The sequence below is a fragment of the Calliphora vicina genome, chromosome 2 (assembly GCF_958450345.1).
Source record: "Calliphora vicina chromosome 2, idCalVici1.1, whole genome shotgun sequence".
NCBI lineage: Eukaryota > Metazoa > Arthropoda > Insecta > Diptera > Calliphoridae > Calliphora > Calliphora vicina.
The window spans coordinates 89,221-108,276 of NC_088781.1; positions in this window are offsets into that span (position 1 = coordinate 89,221).

Here is a 19,056-nt window from a genome sequence, read left to right on the forward strand (position 1 = left end):
AGAGGGAAATAAATCTGTCACTTCTAAACCCTTAGTCCGATTTAAATTAAATTTCACATGCGCAAAGAGGAAGTGTTGCTGAGTTAAAGTTTTGAACTTGGACGTCATGACCCCACCAGGAGCTGGGCCAGGGGTCCCCAAAGTAGGACACCTCGGGTATGTTCAATTTTTAAAATTATCCTATTTTTTCGTTTGTGTTCCGATTTCAAAAAAATTACACATAGAATCTTTGCCGAGCACTACAAAAAGTCGTCGTAGCTATTAATTATCTCTTATATCTTAGGAGATATTCGCATTTGAAAATTAAATTTTCAACATTTTTACCCACCCTACTCTAGTTTTTGATGACCGCTGTTCCAAATATTTCCGGATTTTCTCCATTTTTCTTTTGTAGGATTAACAATAGATGTATATATCAAATAAAGAAAGAATTGTTTAAAAATCATGACTGAATCCAAAGTTACATGCATTTGAATTTAAAAAATGCGATTTTTCGCTATTTTTTTGGAAAAAAGTACTTTTATTCTTTTTAAGTTATCTAAAAAATTTCTAAGAGGATATATAATGAATTTGCACTGTTTAAAAAGCTAACTTTACATCAAATATCTTAAATGAAAAAAAATTATTATTATTTTAGATACCGAGGGGACCAGGTCCATTCAAAAAACGCCTATTTTTTATGTAAAATTCAACTTTAGGGCAAAAATTCTCAAATCGCATACTCGATATCAAAATATAGTAACCTATTTCAGATCGCCCAGTATGTTCTTAATTATTTGGTAAAGGGTTCCGATAACCCCGCCTCTGGTATGGATATTATAGGCAAAAAACGAAAAAATCCCATTTTTGGGATTTTTCAAGCCTTTTTTTTATTTTTCTACATAACTGTGAAATTTCATTAAAAAAAATTCATAAATAAAATTTAATTTCAATTTGAAAAATTTGTATCTATGCAAAAACTCAATAAAAAGCATTTTTTGTCATATTTTTCAAAAAAGTATTCCATGAATTTTTTAATTGTCAAAAGCTATATACATTTTTGAAAAGTAAACAAAATCCTCTATCTATTGATATATAACATGTCTACCTTATATTTTTTACGTGGCAAATCAATTAGGAAAAACTTAACAACTCGCAGATAATTTACCTAACATAGAAATTCATAAAAAAGTACAAACAAAATTTTTATGAATGTAAATGACAGTGCTAGGTTAATTCTCAGCGAGTTGTTAAATTTTCCCTAATTAATTTGCCACTTAAAAAACGTAAGGTAGACATGTTATATATCAGTGGATAGATGATTTTGTCTACTTTTCAAAAATGTATATAGCTTTTGAGATAATAGAAGATTCTCTATGTGTAATTTTTTTTTGAAATCGGAACACAAACGAATATATATACAGCCCAATTCTAAATATTCCCAGGGAATAAAGTTAATATTTCCCAAGAATAAAATCCTCCTATTCTAAACAGTTTGGGAAGGGAATAAAAAGGAAGAGAGAATTCGAATTTTCGAAATCAGTTGTTTTTCGTCAACTGTCTTGTTTTGTGTAAAACTTTGAAACACAGAAGTGCAGAATATATATTTTATTGAAATCAGTTCAGTTTTTTAGGAGTTTAGGCGTTTAACCTTCGCTTTACCAATACCCACCCGGGTGACCACATCGTTTTTATTGGTTTAATATTTTTTTTAATTTTGTTTCGGTTTAAATGAAATTTGTACTCACTGAACAAATTTTAGAGTTCTATAGAATTTATAGAAACATTTTAAACTTTTTATAAGGTTTTTTAAATTTTTTAAAATTTCTTTTGTCGCATATATTTATAGAAGTGTAGTGTCACCCGGGTGGGTATTGGTAAACCATGAACATAAAAAACCTTTGGTAAAGCGAAGGTTAAAGATGTTACTAACACATATGCAAAAACGTGTAAATGTGAACCTTAAGCTAAAAAGTAAACAAAGCAATGCGTTTATCCAATTTGTTGTTGTAAATAAATAAGAGAAACAATTAAACGGTATTGATTTCTCTCTATTTTAAGTGAGAGTTGTTATAGAAAACAAAGAAAAATTCAAAGACACAAAAACATATTTTGAAGGTGTTTTTTTATTTTCAAACTCCCATATGCATAAACAGTTTTTTAAAGATTTTCATTCAAAATTTGTTTTATAAACCTTTGACAAACTTGAAAACTGTATAATAATTGCAAGGTTCTTCAAACTTTGTCCGTATATCTCTCTTATCATTTTACACAGATTGGTTGAAAATGGTCGGGATTGCATTAGTGGTTGTGGCACAAAGTAAACAATTAATTTTGTATATCTGGAGAAATATAATTCTAAAAGAATTTAAATTTAAATGTATCAATCAATTTATTACCATTATACGGAGGTTAACTAAAAACGAATTTATTCCTGTTCCCTGTTCGAAGTTTAGCTAAGCATGATCAGCTTAGTAGGAATGACTCCTCCCTTATAAAGGTAAGTTAAAGTAAAGCTTGATATTTACATAAAAGGTTTACAAATGGGTGGGATCAAAGCAGTGGAGTGAATTGAAATTGAGAGATTCTCAAATTTTGTATGTGTTATTTTCGTATTTCCATTCATATTTTTTTAATTTTACTAGGGTAGGGGTAGCGAAGTGCACCGGGTTATGCTAGTAAATATGAAGAAGCAAATGATAGAAAGAGAAAGCTACGGGATGCCAGCAACCCACTTGATTTGCCACAGACTTTGTAAGACTTTGACACATGTCCGCTTAATATATCTATAGCTATAGCTCATTCTAATAATAAACACTTATCCTACAACAGAAAGGGTTACACAAGTTTGAATGTGATGCTGGTAAGTTTATGTTCTGTTTAATGACGTTGTTCTGTTCTGTTTAATAACTGATTTTTAAACAGTAAATGTTTTGTACAGGTTTTTGGTCATGATTTGCGGATTCTGTATGTTGATGCCTCCCAACCATGTGCGTGCCACGACTCTTATATTTGGAATTTAAGCGAGTTGCGAGTTTATCTTGAGCAAGAATACCTTATAATTGTCAGTAATTATTGGTTTCTTGGTAATTTTTTTAGTTACATCAGACTGCATTCATAAATTATTAATGCAGACGTTCTCTGGAACCGTGGATTCTGAACACTCATAGACGTCCTCAGGATGGGTCCGTGGAGATAAAATTCAATGAAGCTCACTGCAAATGCCGCAATGTGATTGAAAATTTAGATACCCTTAGCTTCACCGCAATATTTGTCCGATGCCCAAAATATTAGAAACAATGTTAAGAATAATCTCTAATAAATGTGTATTCTAAATAAAACTACACATGTGTATATATTTCTCTAAATTTGCACATTTTATTATAAAAAAATTAAATACAAAACAAAAATTATTTAAAGGGAAATAAATCTGTAACTTCTAATCGGTTAGTCCGCTTTGAATTAAATTTGACATGCGCAAAGAGAAAGTGTTGTCGAGTATAAGCATTGAACTGGGACCTCATGGACCCACAAGGGGTACGGCCAGGGATTCCCGAAGTAGGACACCTCGGGTATGTTAAATTTTTAAAACGATCCTATTTCTTCATTTGTGTTCCGTTTTCATATGTATGTACATAGAATCTCCTATCCACGTTTAATAATTATATTTTAAAAAAATTACAAATCTATAAATTTTCTTAGAGTTGAATTTTTTTGCTCGCAAAAATTTACTACTGATTTTACCACAAATTTTTTAATTATCCTTACGTATAAAAATATTGGGCAAAATGTCATACAATAATTGACTATGACCACAAGGAATTTATTAATAGCAGAGGGGGAGAATTGGATTCCGTTTTAAGAGAAATCATACCAGTCAAGATCACACAACATAGCGTTGCATTTTTTTGCTCGCAACTGTATGTATATAGAAAAAATTAGAAAACTAAAACAAACAAAAACAAAAATAACTATTATATCAAGTACAGGCAAATCCCGGTATAACGAACGATATGTTGTCAGGCCCATTCGTTAAATCGAAAAATTCGTAATATCGATGTTTTTTTTTAATTTTGGACAACTTTTTCTGTATTGGAATTTAACTAAACGTATGGCATTTTGATCCCTAGGTTGGATGAGCTGTGTGACATTAGGAGGAATGAATATCGTCCAAATCAAGGAATGAATATCCTATTAATCGTGGATAATGGCTTGGTGCATTATCCATTGTAAGGGATTTCGATTCTGAAAATGATTCAACCTCTAGAAAATTATACTGTTTATCCCTCATTTAAAAAAAAAATATTTTTGAAGATTCGACTTAATTTGTGTGAAGATAATTTACAGGAAACATTTAGTCACGATAAAATGTTTGTTTTATTTTCTTCAAAATGTTGATAACTTTGTTTTTTCATATTTCATTCATTCATTTAAATTTTTTACTTTTTCTTTCAATGAAATTCTTCTAAGGTTCCCCATATTTAATTCACATGAATACCTGCACAATTATTGCCTGTTTCACAATATTGAAGATTTCGTTCGCATTCTAAGCTAAAGAAAGCTGATTTTGGATTCCCTGCCTTCATGTTTATGTGAACAAATCAGGTTTCTTTCGCTTACTTAATAATACTTACATTTTGTGCTACAACTCCCTTTGAATTTTTTGGGGAGATTTTTCCCATATTTTTTCACCACATTCTGCCATTTTTTGACTTTTGTAATACCTACTTTTTTTCCCGGGGAAGAGATTCCCATTTCGAAGTTCATTTAGAATAAGGGAAAAGAGAAAAATTTCCCGGGGAGATATTGTTTAGAATAAGGGAATAGGGAAAAGGGAATAAACTCCCAGGGAATTGTTATTTAGAATTGGGGTTATAATCATTTTTAAAATTGAACTTACACGGGGAGTCCTACTTTGGGGACCCCTACCCCAGCTCCTGGTGGGATCCTAGTTCAAAACTTAAACTCAACAAGACTTCCTCTTTGCGCATGTGAAATTTCATTCAAATCGGACCAAGGGTTTATAAGTTAAAGATTTATTTCCATCTTTTTTTTTCTCATACCACTGTGCGCCATTCAATAGTAAACACATTGAAGCTAAGGTAGCCAAAAAATTAGATACAAATATTCTCAATTGTGTGCGTGGCAAATATCAAATATTTTATGTCATTTTATAAAAAATGTGATTTTTGTAAATTTGATCAGAAGTAAATTATCATTACTCGCAAACACTTCTATGTTGTGCTGTATTATTTACTCGGCTGAGGTGTTCGGAATGGGGATCAGTGAGTGGACCCTCAATGTCACACATTTAAAAAAAATCGCCAAAAAGCCATTTATGATCCGAATGAGCTGAAATTTAAAATGTAGATAGTCCTTGAGAAGATCTACAAAAATATGCTTTTATCTGTAGTTCAAGAGATATTTAAGTTCAATTTTCTTTTTTAAATTTTGCTCGATCTTTTTTTTGTATTTTATATATGATGGGCCTACGAAAGGTCGAAATTTGTTTTTTATATACGACGTATATTTGCGATAAAATTCTAAAGAAAATAAAATCAACCTGATAACAATTATTTCGTCCCTATAAAAAGTTGCACGCATCCAAAGTTGAAGCATCTTTTTATATATTTCAAATTTGTATGCGTGTGTTTTTTAAGTTTTTTCCCAAAAAAGTCCCCATATTTTTTCTTTTATAAAAAACTAACTTTCTTCGTGGCTATATACATTTTTTTATGATCTGGAAAGAGAACTTAATGCAAAAACGTATAAAGTAAAATTTGACTAACATAAGCGGACATTGTACCCCCCAGCCCTATCCAAACTTGGCCAATTTTGAAACAAAATTTTAGGTTTGAGTAAATAATTCTAAAAACGCAAAGCACCGATCATCAAAAGCTCGTCATATTTGTATATATTGTTTATATACATACAAAACGTTTTTACTATCATACTGTAAATAACGTCAAAGTGGGCTATTTTCTAAAAAAAACTCAGTTTTTTGAACACATTTTCCCCGTTTTAGGAATTTCGATGTTTGAAAACAAAGAATGGCAACATTAGTGATGCCATTGACTTAAGAACATTTAGATCTATATTACTTCCAAATTTTATTGTGATATCTGTAACTGTTCAAATTTTTCATTAATTCAAAGTTTTTATTTTTCTTGATGGAAAATCACCATTTTATAATATAGTTAGTTTTTAACGTAAAATACGTCCGAAAAAATACACAATTTATTCATTTCACTAAAATGTCAATCTCCAAGTCATAAGGTTTCCACCGATTTCAAATACTTATAAAAAAAGCTTATATTTACTCTTCCACAAACCTAGCCCACTTTAAAAAATTTTGATGTTTTTTCATATCTTGCATCAAGCCGGTCTTGCGTGATCAAGATTGGAAAAAGTGATGCGCCAGGATCATATCGATAATGATTTGCCCATTCTTCGTTATTCCAGCACAATAGAGAAGTATACACTCGAACATACATTTTTAAGAAAAAACTTTTTGTTTTAGAGTAAAAAAATAGTAAAAAACTAAAATTTTTAAGCTATAAAGTGATTTTTGATAGCTATTTAGAATGCCTAGATATGTTCGGATTGCAATGATATGTTCACAAGAGTTATTCAGATTTACCGTAGCTACAACTTTGCAAAATATTGTTATAGAAAAATTAGGAGTCCCTGGAAGTTATTCTAAAAAAAGTAAAAAAAAATATTTTTTGGAATCAAATTGTAACAAAATTTATTTGGCGGACTCTTAGCTATATTATTGCCATATAAAGTTAAGCCGTATCACAAAGTCTGAATTAGCTGTTAATTAAAAACTGATGACACCTTTTTTAGAGGCCCAACTGATTTTCAGAAACTTTGGGGGCCCATAAAAAAAATCGGTCACCAAAATGGACAAACTGAGTATAGGGTTTTAATACCCTTTGGTAGTAGAGTCGAACCTATACTGTCATGATCTTGTGTTTTTCCAAAAGTCTTCATTTGTTGCATAGTGTAATTGGATGATTTTTTTTGTTATGTTGGTAGGATAAGTCTTTAAGAACTGATATTATTTGTCACCGTACCGTTTATACCTGATGTGTTATTAATTTTTTTCTCAGGTACTATATTTTAGTCAAATTTGAATTTCAGTGGAATAAAAGTGCTTAGGGTCAAAAGGGGTTAAACAAATTTTACTACCAGGAGAAAGGCCAAAGTGCCATCTTTAAGCATTATATTCTTGTTGACCTGTTTTGACCTGTTTGTTGAACACTTTCTTCATTTGAATGAAATTACTCCCAAATTTTTTCTATTTTTATTTTACCTGTTCATATGACTGGCGTAAAGTACAAGTCGCAATTTTGAAGATATTGCTATAAAATTTGGCACATACATTTTTTTCGGCCCGAGGATTGAAAATAACTGTTATCGGTCCATTATTTCATACTTATATTATACTTTATCGGTCGTAAATGGTTAATTTATATATGTATCAACACAAATAAATGCTCCAAATAAGTTTTATATAAACTGAATTAATATCACCTAATTTTATGATGTTCGGTCCATAATTAGTCATAGGTGCCATATAAGACCCGCTTCCGAAAATCACTTTAACGAGCATAAATGTCTTAAAAAAGTTGGTATACACATAAAATTAAACAGAAATAACTTCCAAATAGACATAAATCATGACGATAGGTCCATAATTAGTCATAGCTCTCATATAATGCCCTCTTCCGAAAATCATTCATGAAAATAAATTATAGTGTAGGGTATTATATGGTCGAGCTTGGACGAACATACTTCCTTACTGGTTTTTATCTGCTGATAACTTTTTTAATAAGTATAGCTACAATTCAAAAAACAAAATATTTTCATCTTCATACTAAATGCTATACAAAAATTAAAAGTTCAACTTTAACCTTAAATTGCTTAACAGAGGCTGAACCGATAAAGAAATAACTTTAAAACTATTTTTTAATTATTATGAATATATGTATGTAGTTATATCACTTATGCTTTGTTCGCTAATTTTATAAACAGTTAATCCAATTGATAGTATTTAATCCAATAAAGGATTGTTGTGGTTTTTTCCAAGAAAATTATTTTTTTTTTGTATTCTAACACTTTTCATACCTATTACTTTCCAACACTCATCATTTATATTTACATATATTTTATTTTTGTTTTTTTATTTATTTAATTATATTTTTACAAAACAAAATCGTGTTTCTTCGCGCCTTGCTAGCGTTTTAAAACTATTTGTTTTTTGTATAAAATAATGTTTATAATCTCTGTCTGTGGTATTATTGCTACAAAATATACTCGTTCTATAAAAATTAACCGAATGTTTCACACACTACGAGTACAATACGAAATTAACTGAACTCTGTAGTAGTTAAGTATTAATGTATGTTAAACAGTAAGTAGATCAATCACACTTGCATCGAAATCTAAAAAAAAAACAATGTTAATCTTAACACTTGTGATAACAACATTTTATACACCCCTATCGCAAATTAATATTTCACTTGAAACGTGTTCCCTTTAGCCATTTTTCGTTCATCAACTTTGTTCACGTGAAAAAATTGCACAACATGGGAAATTTTTAGATGGAATTTTGTAAACAATAAACAGCTGTTACGAACAAAATCAACTATTGTATTTGAAAAGTTCAGGGGAATATCACGATAGCAATTTTCCCTTCGAGGGAAATGGATATTTCATGGGAACATAAATTTTAAACTAGTTAAGGCATAATCAATGTTTAAATATATTTTTTCCATACAAAAAAAATTATTTAAACATTGATTATGTTTAAAATTTTGATAAGTTACCCGGCCTTAAAAAAAATTAATCAAAGTATTGGATTATTTTGTATCGTTGCATGTGTAGATAATTTCTAGATATTGTATAGGTTATATTACTCGTATAATGAATTGTTTTGTTTTATTTTTTTTTCTTTATTCAATATTTGAATGCAACACGTTATTAACATTTACGAGTAGTATTTACATGGCGTTCACCTAATGCAAAAGTGTCATAACTCGCAATATTAAATTTATTGCATTATTTTAGGATATATAGAGTTATATTGATATATTTCATTTGGTTTAAGCCTAATTAATAAATAACACTGCGTTACACGATTTTGGTACCCTCTTAACTGTTAGCTGGAATGAATAGGTAATGAGTCATAGATTAAATGTTCCAAACATATGTGGTATCCATCACGTCTAGTTTTCGAGGTACATGTCAATTATTATTTTACTACCCTCACTTTAGGGTTAAAAGAAACATTTACTGTTTCCGATGTATTTATTTTTACTTTTATATACTTTTATTATTTTTTATACTTTTTTATTATTTTGTTTTGTTAGCAATCGTTCCTATATGATAACGTCGGCATATTTGTTCACATTTAATTGAAAATCCAATATGAATACTGGACTAAGTGGTCACCTCATATGAAACATATACCATTGATCGATCCTAAATACGTCATTTTACCGTCACTTCACATAAAACTTAGTTTGATGAACAATTTTGTTTATTCTATTTATATTTAAGCAGTATTTTCCAAGTTAAGTGATGATAAACTCAAAGAAGGAATATTTGTGCTACCATAAACACGCACATTGATGAAAGACTCACATTTTTTTGGTTGTAACGCATTGACTTTGCAACGCACTTTTTGTTGATCCGGCATCACTGTCAACAACATCGGAGGTTTTTTTTAGCGCAAATTTTATTTATTTTTATTTTTTTCATTTAATTAAATTTTAACTGAATCTCAAATATTCCGGGCACACTTTTTGCACTGATTGCGATAGTGGCACCTGGATTCATCCGAACATCGAGCATGACGGGGCTGATGATGAGAATAATGCCAATAGTCAACATTCAACAATATATGTATGTTGTACAAACACAAACAAGTGTACATAACAAATGCAGAAGATCCAATGGATCGCCAACACCTACCAACATTGACGTTATCCAACTGGGTGAAAATAGATATGCGTTATTAGCTGGACTGGAAATTGAGAATAATGAGGAACTTCCCAACCGGAGAAAAGGTGATAAATTAAATACTACCACGACTAAAACTAAGACCTATATAATTTTTATTTAATGTAAACATAAAGCGCATTGTTGAGCAACTCGAGACGAAGTCACCGAAAGTTAACTTCAAAATAAAAAACGTTAACAAAAGTAAAGGTAAACTTTATTTATCAGATGCTTTGGTACATGCTGAAATGATGGCTATACTACGTGAGAAAAATATTCAGTCGTAATCTTACACCCCAAATGAGTTGAAGCAAATATCTTTCATTCTAAGAGGTTTATATTATGATACTGAAAATGAGGAAATCAAGAACGCATTAGATAGCATTGTTCCAGATGTTGTTACAAAGGTTTCCCAGTTCACAACTCCACATTCCATCAAGAATGCCTATAGCACGGGATTATTCTTGGTCACTCTAAAGCCTGGAAAACACTTAGTGACATCTCACATGTTAAATACTTACTTAGCCAATCGATTATGTGGCAGAGGCCAAAGAGTAAATAAAAAGAAATACAATGACATAGGAGTCAACGCTGGGGGCACATAGCAAAGAATTGCAATTCTGAGTATAAGTGCGTCAAGTGTGATAAAAAACATCCTCAAGGAGAATGTCAAAGGATTCAGTCTGATGGTTCAGCTCCGTATTGTATAAATTGCGGGAAAAGCGGTCACCCTGCAAATTGGAGAGGTTGCTCAGCCTACAAAAAGTTTATTGATAGCCGGAAAGAGAGAATGAGAAAAGTCCATGAAGAAAAGACTATTGCCAAAAACAATGTCAACAAAATCATAAGCAATTCACTATATTCGCCAGGAAAATCTTTCGCAAGTCTATTTCATGCAGACAAACCTCAAGAACCAACAAAAAAGCCACCAGTTATTATGGAATTTTTAAAACTTGCCAGCTTGAAAGAATTGTCGTTGGAAGAACTAATTAACATTTTTTTAAAACACTACAAAACAATGTCAAAAACTGAAGCCAAAACTGAATTTTTGCGTCTTCTTAATAAAATTAATATTGAATATGGGCCATAGATTCATAAATTTTGGATCTTTTAACGTTCGTTCCCTTGTAAACACCAGTCGACAAGCTGAGCTTTCTAACTTGCTTCATCAAAACCACATTGATATTGCGCTTTTACAAGAATGTCATCTACATAGAAATAAGCAAATGCTTATTCCAGGATACAACGTCATATATGACTACTCACCTTTGGGGGTTGCCATAGTATTAAAAAACACAATTAAAAACAGCAGAATTAATATTGCTGGAACATCGTTCAATAATGTCTTTATTCAGATATAATTTATTTGTAATAACACAATCAAAAAGTTTTTAGTTGGTTCGGTATATGTACCTTGCATCCATGATTCAAAAGAACTACGCGAAAGTCTAAACAACATTCTTAATTTTTCCAGAAACTTCGATGGGAGACAGTTTTGATAACGGTAATGGGAAAACTATTCTTAAATGGCTACAAAATAATTGCTTAGATGTTAAACGAGTGTGCGATATATGTATCCCCTTCGTATCCCAATGGCTCATCTTATCTCGATCACTATTTATTAAGCAGCAATATAATAAATAGTTTACATCCTAATTATCAAATCAAAAGTTTACCAACTCTCTCAGACCACTTTCCAATGAACTTAAAACTACAATTCGGAGAGATCTAGAAGCAGCCTCCGCCGATATACTTCCACCTACATCCTGTAACTTAAGTAATGAAAATTTGGATTCATTAATTAGCGCATTCAACTCAACAGTTGCTACAGTACATAATACTCACTCAAATAAATTGGAAATCACTGATCAAAAGAGACCATATCCAGAAAAGATTAAGAAATTTTTCAAAATAAAGTACACATGGCAGAAGGAGCTAAAGAAAATTTTTCATCAAAATGCCAATAAACTTAACCGTGAGTATAGAATATTATATGCGAAATAATTTCGCAAAAGTTGTACTCTGTTTTTATTGTGGAAAACATGTGAAATACATCTGGCAACCTTATTTTTCCACACGAAATACCATACGTAGCACTTGTTTCGCACGAAATTAAAAGCAACAGCGAGCTGTCAAGCTGCATATAAAATTTTTCGCATGAAAAAACCATGATTTTTCGCAAATATGAACAGAGTACTAGGCTTTATGTAAAAAAAATGTATTTTTTTTAAGCACTAATTTGATTTATATGTTATATTGTATTGGCAACAATATTTCTGTTTTGTAGTTGACAAAAATAGAAATTAGCCTAATTCGGCCAGCTATGTTGTCGTCAAAATAATCGTCTTCATATAAATGTGTGTATTTTATTTTTGACAGATTGAAGTTGATAGCCTGCTGTCTTGAATGTGTTTAATGCATTAATAACAAAATTTACTTACTTTACACACTTTTTGTTAAAATTGAATTTTCTGACTTGTGTTGCTCTTGCCATAAGTGAACGATATGTGCTCGCCTTGTTTTATTATCTTTGTTTTAAAAACAGTGTAATTACTTGTTTGAGTACTCGAAAGTACTATTTATTTACATATTTATTTATTAGTTTATTTATGTTAGTACTCGTACATTGACTGATACAATTGTTGTATCAATTCAATTAACTTCTTATTGATTGATGGCATCGTTGACAGTTCAATATATTTAGAATGGAGATTTTTATTACAATACAGCTTTATGAAAGTTATATTAATTGTACATATAGTTAAGTGAAATGCAAAACCACGTAACGACTCTTTTACCATTATACAGGAAATAAAAAAACCTTGCTAAAAATTTGGGTGCATATCAGTGATGGCAAACTTGGTACAATTGTACTTTATTTGGTACAATTAGAACTTGAATCTTATTTGGTACAAATTTAAAATTTCCAACATTAAATTAATGTGTAGTTGTTTTAATTGTCAACTAAATGACATGTTAAAAAATATTATTTAACTTATTTTGATTTACATTTAATCGAAAATCATCTTCCATTAGAAGATTTTAATGTCCTAGAAATTTAAAATTACGAACACGTAAATAAGCAACTGAAATAAATAATATGAAATTAAGAACATATTATAAAATCGGCTACTCAATATATTTTAAAGAAATAATTCTAACAAATATGTAACCAACAACTAAATTTCCTAGAAATCCTTTAATTTCCAATCAATCACCACACTAAATAATAACAAAGAATATAAATCATAAATCACTTTCTGAGTCGATTAAACGATGTCCGTCTACTGGCTGGCTGGCTGTCCATGTAAACCTTGTGCGCAAAAAAAAAAAACCAAACGTACATACATACACACACACATCCATACATATTTTTAAATTTCATTTAAACAAATGTTTGACAATGTATGAAACTGTATTTTTTTGTTGTATCTGGTTATGTATTATCAATGAAATAGTTTACCACAGATTATACAGATATGAAACTGATGATAGGTGTCATATAAGTAATTTCGAACCGTATGGTTATTTTGACGTTTCAAACGATTTTATTTTGGTCGTGGTTTACAGAGCGAGAACAAAAATATAATTTACAATATAAGCAATGAGTGTGAGAGACCATATACATATATGACTGTAAGAAAATGAACACAAAAATAAGCATTGAAGTAAATTTTAATCATTTTTGTAAATAAAAAAATATTAATAAAATTGTAAAAATCAAATAAAGAAATAAAATTCAGAGTCATTGGAATTGGTGAGCATTTACTGCAAGAAAACTTGGTTGACGAACCACCAACGACATATGTAATGTAATTAAAGAAGAACCTGGTGAACTTTTGGCTGTTAGGAAAACGCTTGTTCCTAAGAATTAGCAAAAAAGATCCGGGAAATTCTTAGATTTAGCGTGTTGCAGAACGAAGGAATATATTTGCTGCAGTTACGGCATTTTGAAAAGTTTAACACAGCGGTTTGGTCTTATATTTGTTGTAACAGTAGTTGTTACCGGAAGTTCTTTCCTGCAGAAATTAATATTGTTACTTTTAATGTTGTTATTAGAAAAGTTTTATTATTACCTATTATATTGGCTAGATGCTGTTGGGAATTCTTTCTTTAGGAATTTGAATTTTAAATTTGTTTAATTTTTAATAAAATTTTTTAACAAATCAATATTAAATTTTTTGACAATAAATAATGTTTGATTTTTTTTTTTGAAATTGATAATAACGTATTTTGAAAAGAGGGAGAAACAAACATTATTATATATTTGTCCCTCTTTTCAAACCAACACCATTTTGACATTTATTTAAAGGTTGTATTTTGGTTGCCATATTCGTAAAAACAGCTGATTCATATCTGTAATAATCTGTGTAGTTTACCATCAGAAAATGTTTCTGGTATTTAAACATCTATGGGTAAATGAAATTGTAATTCAACTTTTTTCAACATTTCCTCTTTAATTTTTTGACACTCGAAACTTCAATTTAAATGTGAACAAAATTTGTGTATAAATCTTTTATCAATTAAAAATTGGAATATGAATATGGAGGATAAACTTCATTCTCTTATGAATGTTAAAATTGGAACTGAAATTTGTAATAATGTATACATAAGGGTTATAACTACATATTGACATTTTTTGCAAATATGCAAATTGAAAAACCACGGTATTACTTTTTCGCGGTTGTTGAAAAAGTTCACGCATCAAACGCAATAAAGTTTTCCATTAAATATTTTCAATTATTTTGAAATACAATATACATTTTATATTAATAAAAAATAAATATGAAATTATTTTAATAATTTTTCAAAGAAAAAAAAATTGGTTTATTTAAGAGATTGGTGTTGGTGCGTGATGTTTTTGATACCAAATGACCTAAAAAATGGTTTTTATTACTTATACAACATTGGCCATCACGTGGTGGTATGCCAAAAATTTTGCTGCAACACCGTCATTCCTCAAAAAATGTATTTTTCAGAAGACGCATTTTTAATTTTTAAACTTATATGTATATTTATACCCTACACCACCATAGTGGGGAGTGGGTTAGTGCAGATAACGTCCATAAATATTAGTTTAACACCCACCTTAAAGTATACCGATCGAATCAGAATCTGATTTTTACACCTTAATATACACAAAAATTTCATTTGGTTGATGTTATATATAGAGGTGCGCCAAATGGCTCTAGAAACCGGGGAAGTTGAAGTCCCCAATGCCCTCCTTATGTCTAGTAGTCTTGAATGTCCTCTACCACCAAAAAAAAAACCACCAAGTGATTAGGCCCACTTTCCTAAGCTACAAGTACGATTTTGTGGATTGGGTATAAAAATGCCTACATCGGCATATGTGGGTTGTAAAACATATGAAATATGAATTTAATTTTTTAAGTAAAAATTTATTTTTTTTTAATTATTGGATTTAATTATATTGACCTAACAATACATACAAATATTTATATTCAACATAAATTAAAGTTTATAAAGCATAAGGTTGTTTAATGACAATATGAAAAATAGGTAATTTTTCTGATCTTCAATTGTGTCGTTTTGCCGTTGAAAACAAAAAACAAAATTTCATACATTATCGCTCCACCCTATTGTCCATGTAAACCTTGTGCGCAAAGTACATTTATTTCACCAAATTTTATTATGATCGGTACATAATTAGCCATAGCTCCCATATAAGACCCACTTCCGAAAATCACTCACGAATATAAATTATTGAAATTTTAAAAGAAAATGTTTTTGCTTATTTATTTATTTATTTATTTAGTGAAGGATATTATATGGTCGGGCTTGAACGACCATACTTTTTTACTTGTTTTTTAAGAAAAATAACAAACACATAACAAATTATGTAATTTTCCTAGATTGAACACACAAACGGCAACTTACAACAAAAATAATACGTTATTGCAAGTAATAGACAATAGGTTATGAAATTGCGACAAAATGCTTCTATGGCAATCCTGCGTTAAATTTTAGAAGTTACTTGACAAGAATTTGTCAGTTATTAAAACAACTATTGCTATTAACTCGAAATTTGGGTTTTTTGAATTATGACGTTGTTGCAGCAAATGAGCGATATGTACATGTACATCAGTTCACCTCTTCATATAGCTTTCTACCATTTAATTAATATCCTGCTAATGAAATCCTCCTATCAAATAGAATTCCATTTGAACTGGCAACTCTGCTCTGTTTGCCAAACATTTTAGTTCTTAAACGGTCTCCTCGTCGCACAGTGGTATGAGAATAAAAAAAGAGGTAAATAAATCTGTAGCTTCTAAACTCTTACGACGATTTGAATGAAATTTCACATGCGCAAAGAGGAAGTGTAATCGAGTTTTGAATTTGGACCTCATGACCCCACCAGGAGCGGGACCAGGGGTTCCCAAAGTAGGACACCTCGGGTATCTTCAATTTTTAAAATGATCCTATTTCTTCGTTTGTGTTCGTTTTTTGGTTATAATATCCATAATAGGGGCGGGGTTATCGGAACCCTTTACAAGATAATTAAGAACTTATTGGGCCATCTAAAATATGTTACTATATTTTGATAACTTAAAAAGAATAAAAGTACTTTTTTCCCAAAAAAATTGCGAAAAATCGCCTATTTTAATTTTTTTATATTCAAATGCATGTAACTTTGGACTCAGTCATGATTTTAAACTCTTCTTTCTTTATTTGATATATAGATATATTTCTAATCCTATAAAAGTCACCAAAAAACTGTTGAAAATTTAATTTTCAAATGCGAATATCTCCTAAGCTATAAGAGATAATTGATAGCGAGGTTTTATGTAGTGCTCGACAAGGAGATTCTGTATGTGTAATTTTTTTAAATCGGAACACAAACGAAGAAATAGGATCATTTTAAAAATTGAAGAAACCCGAGGTGTCCTACTTTGGGAACCCCTGGTCCCGCTCTTGGTGGGGTCATGTTGTCCAAATTCAAAGTTTATTGAAATCGAATTTACAGATTTCTACCCCACCTTTTTTTATTCGCACAGTGGTGCGTCGTTATACTTTGTTTTGTCCGTCATTAATAGAAAATTACATATACAGTAGCCCAAGAAAGTCTACATACAGGAAAAATTATTATATTACTTTAATTTAAAGCAGTTTTTTTAGTTTTTTTTAATGAGATATATAATAATAAATGTCTTATGTCGATTTTAGCAAAAAATAACGGTCACGCCTACTTTTGGGTGGGCGGGACTATTAAGTTTCATAATATTTTGATCATTAAAGCCAAAAAAACCAAAAAAAATTTTCGTTATTTGACTCAAAAGAATCAAAAAATTGAATAACGGTGAAATTTTGGAAGTGATAGGAAATGTTGCTAAACCCGACTTAAGTGATGTTGTTTTAATTTTTTTTAGTGCGAATTTATTTTTTTAATAAATATATTTCACTACTTTTAACTTACAAATACAGCTTTCAACGAAAGAAATTCTGAATTCCTGTATGTAGACTTTATTGGGCTACTGTATGTATATGTATAGTGCATGTGTTATATAAAATATTGAACGTCATAGTGTAATTAACAGGGAAACCAAAATATGCAAATGCATGTTTTTCTGGTGAGTCTAATGGGCACATGGATAAGATATTTACACGTTTCAGAACTACTTAAGAATTTTGGCATCGATTTGTTTATTTTTGCATATTTTACCCTTAAATGCATATTTTTGCATATATTTGATTTAAGAGCATATTTATGTCATATTTTTGCGTTTTTAGAGCATAGTTTACTGTTTAATAGCATATTTCAACTTTATCAAAAACAAATTTTGTCTTACTTTTTTTCGCTGTTGTGTTACAGGTTTTTACTTCCTTTGTTTAAAATTAAAAATTGAAAAAAAAACACTGGTGCATATTCCTATAAACGAACACTATTTTTTTAAAAAAATTGTAAAAATTAAACAAGAACATATTTAGGGGGCTACAAATTTGTTTATTAAATTAGTTAAGACATCACTTAAAATATTGTTTACAAAAAAAATTCATTTGTACTTTATTTAATTATCGAGATTAACAGCCATTTTTAAAGGTATTTTCCTATAAACGCACACTAATTTATGACATTATTAATAATGTGTGGATGATCCTTTGTTATTGTTTCAAAAATACGGTCTGCCATTGATTCCACTAATTTTAATTTTAAGCAGATCGGAATCAATTTCCTCCCAGACTTTTTTAATTTTTAGTTTCAGCTCTGTCACAGTCGTTATGCTTTCATTCTGGGCATTATTTGCATAAACTTTACGGGCCATGTATCCCCACAAGTTCTCCATTGGATTTAAATCCGGACTACAAGCCGGCCAGTCCAATAGAGGAATGCTATGTTCATTAAACCAAGATATCGATTGCTTAGAAACATGGATTGCAGCTTTATCTTGTTGGAATATGCAATCTTCATCCATAAATGAGAGAAGAGCATAATAGCGCCATCTAAATATCAAATTTTAGTTCTAATTCAAATTTAACATTTCTTTAACCCTCTGTTATTCGCAACTGATCTAGTTGATACATGCAAAATTTTTTTTATTGTAAATTTTTTTAAACACCCTAAGTTTTAAGCTATTTTTTGATAAAAAAATATATTTATACTGCAATTTTATTTTTTATTATTCATTTAAATACTTTCAGGCTGACTACAAAAGCCTTAAAGTCGATTTTAAGTCCATAAAGTTGACTATTATTTTAAATTTCATATCATAGGGTACAATTAGAGACGCAACTGAGAGTTAGCTGAGAGAAACAATAATTACTCTCTTCACACGTACTTGTAATATGTGAATTCAGCATACTTGTGAGAGAAATTAACACATCAAAATACTTGAAATTTTACCTTTGATTTTCCGGCTAAATACAGACCGAACCACTTTATTACACTTCTATATACTATTTTATGATTTTTTTTTTAACAATTTACAGCACACTTTTATTTCCGAAACACGTTAATTTTGCTCAAATGAAAAAAAAAATTTTTATAAATTTTTGACACTTAATTTTATTTGTGGTTGAATTTAATTTATATAACAGAGTTTCAATTTTTGG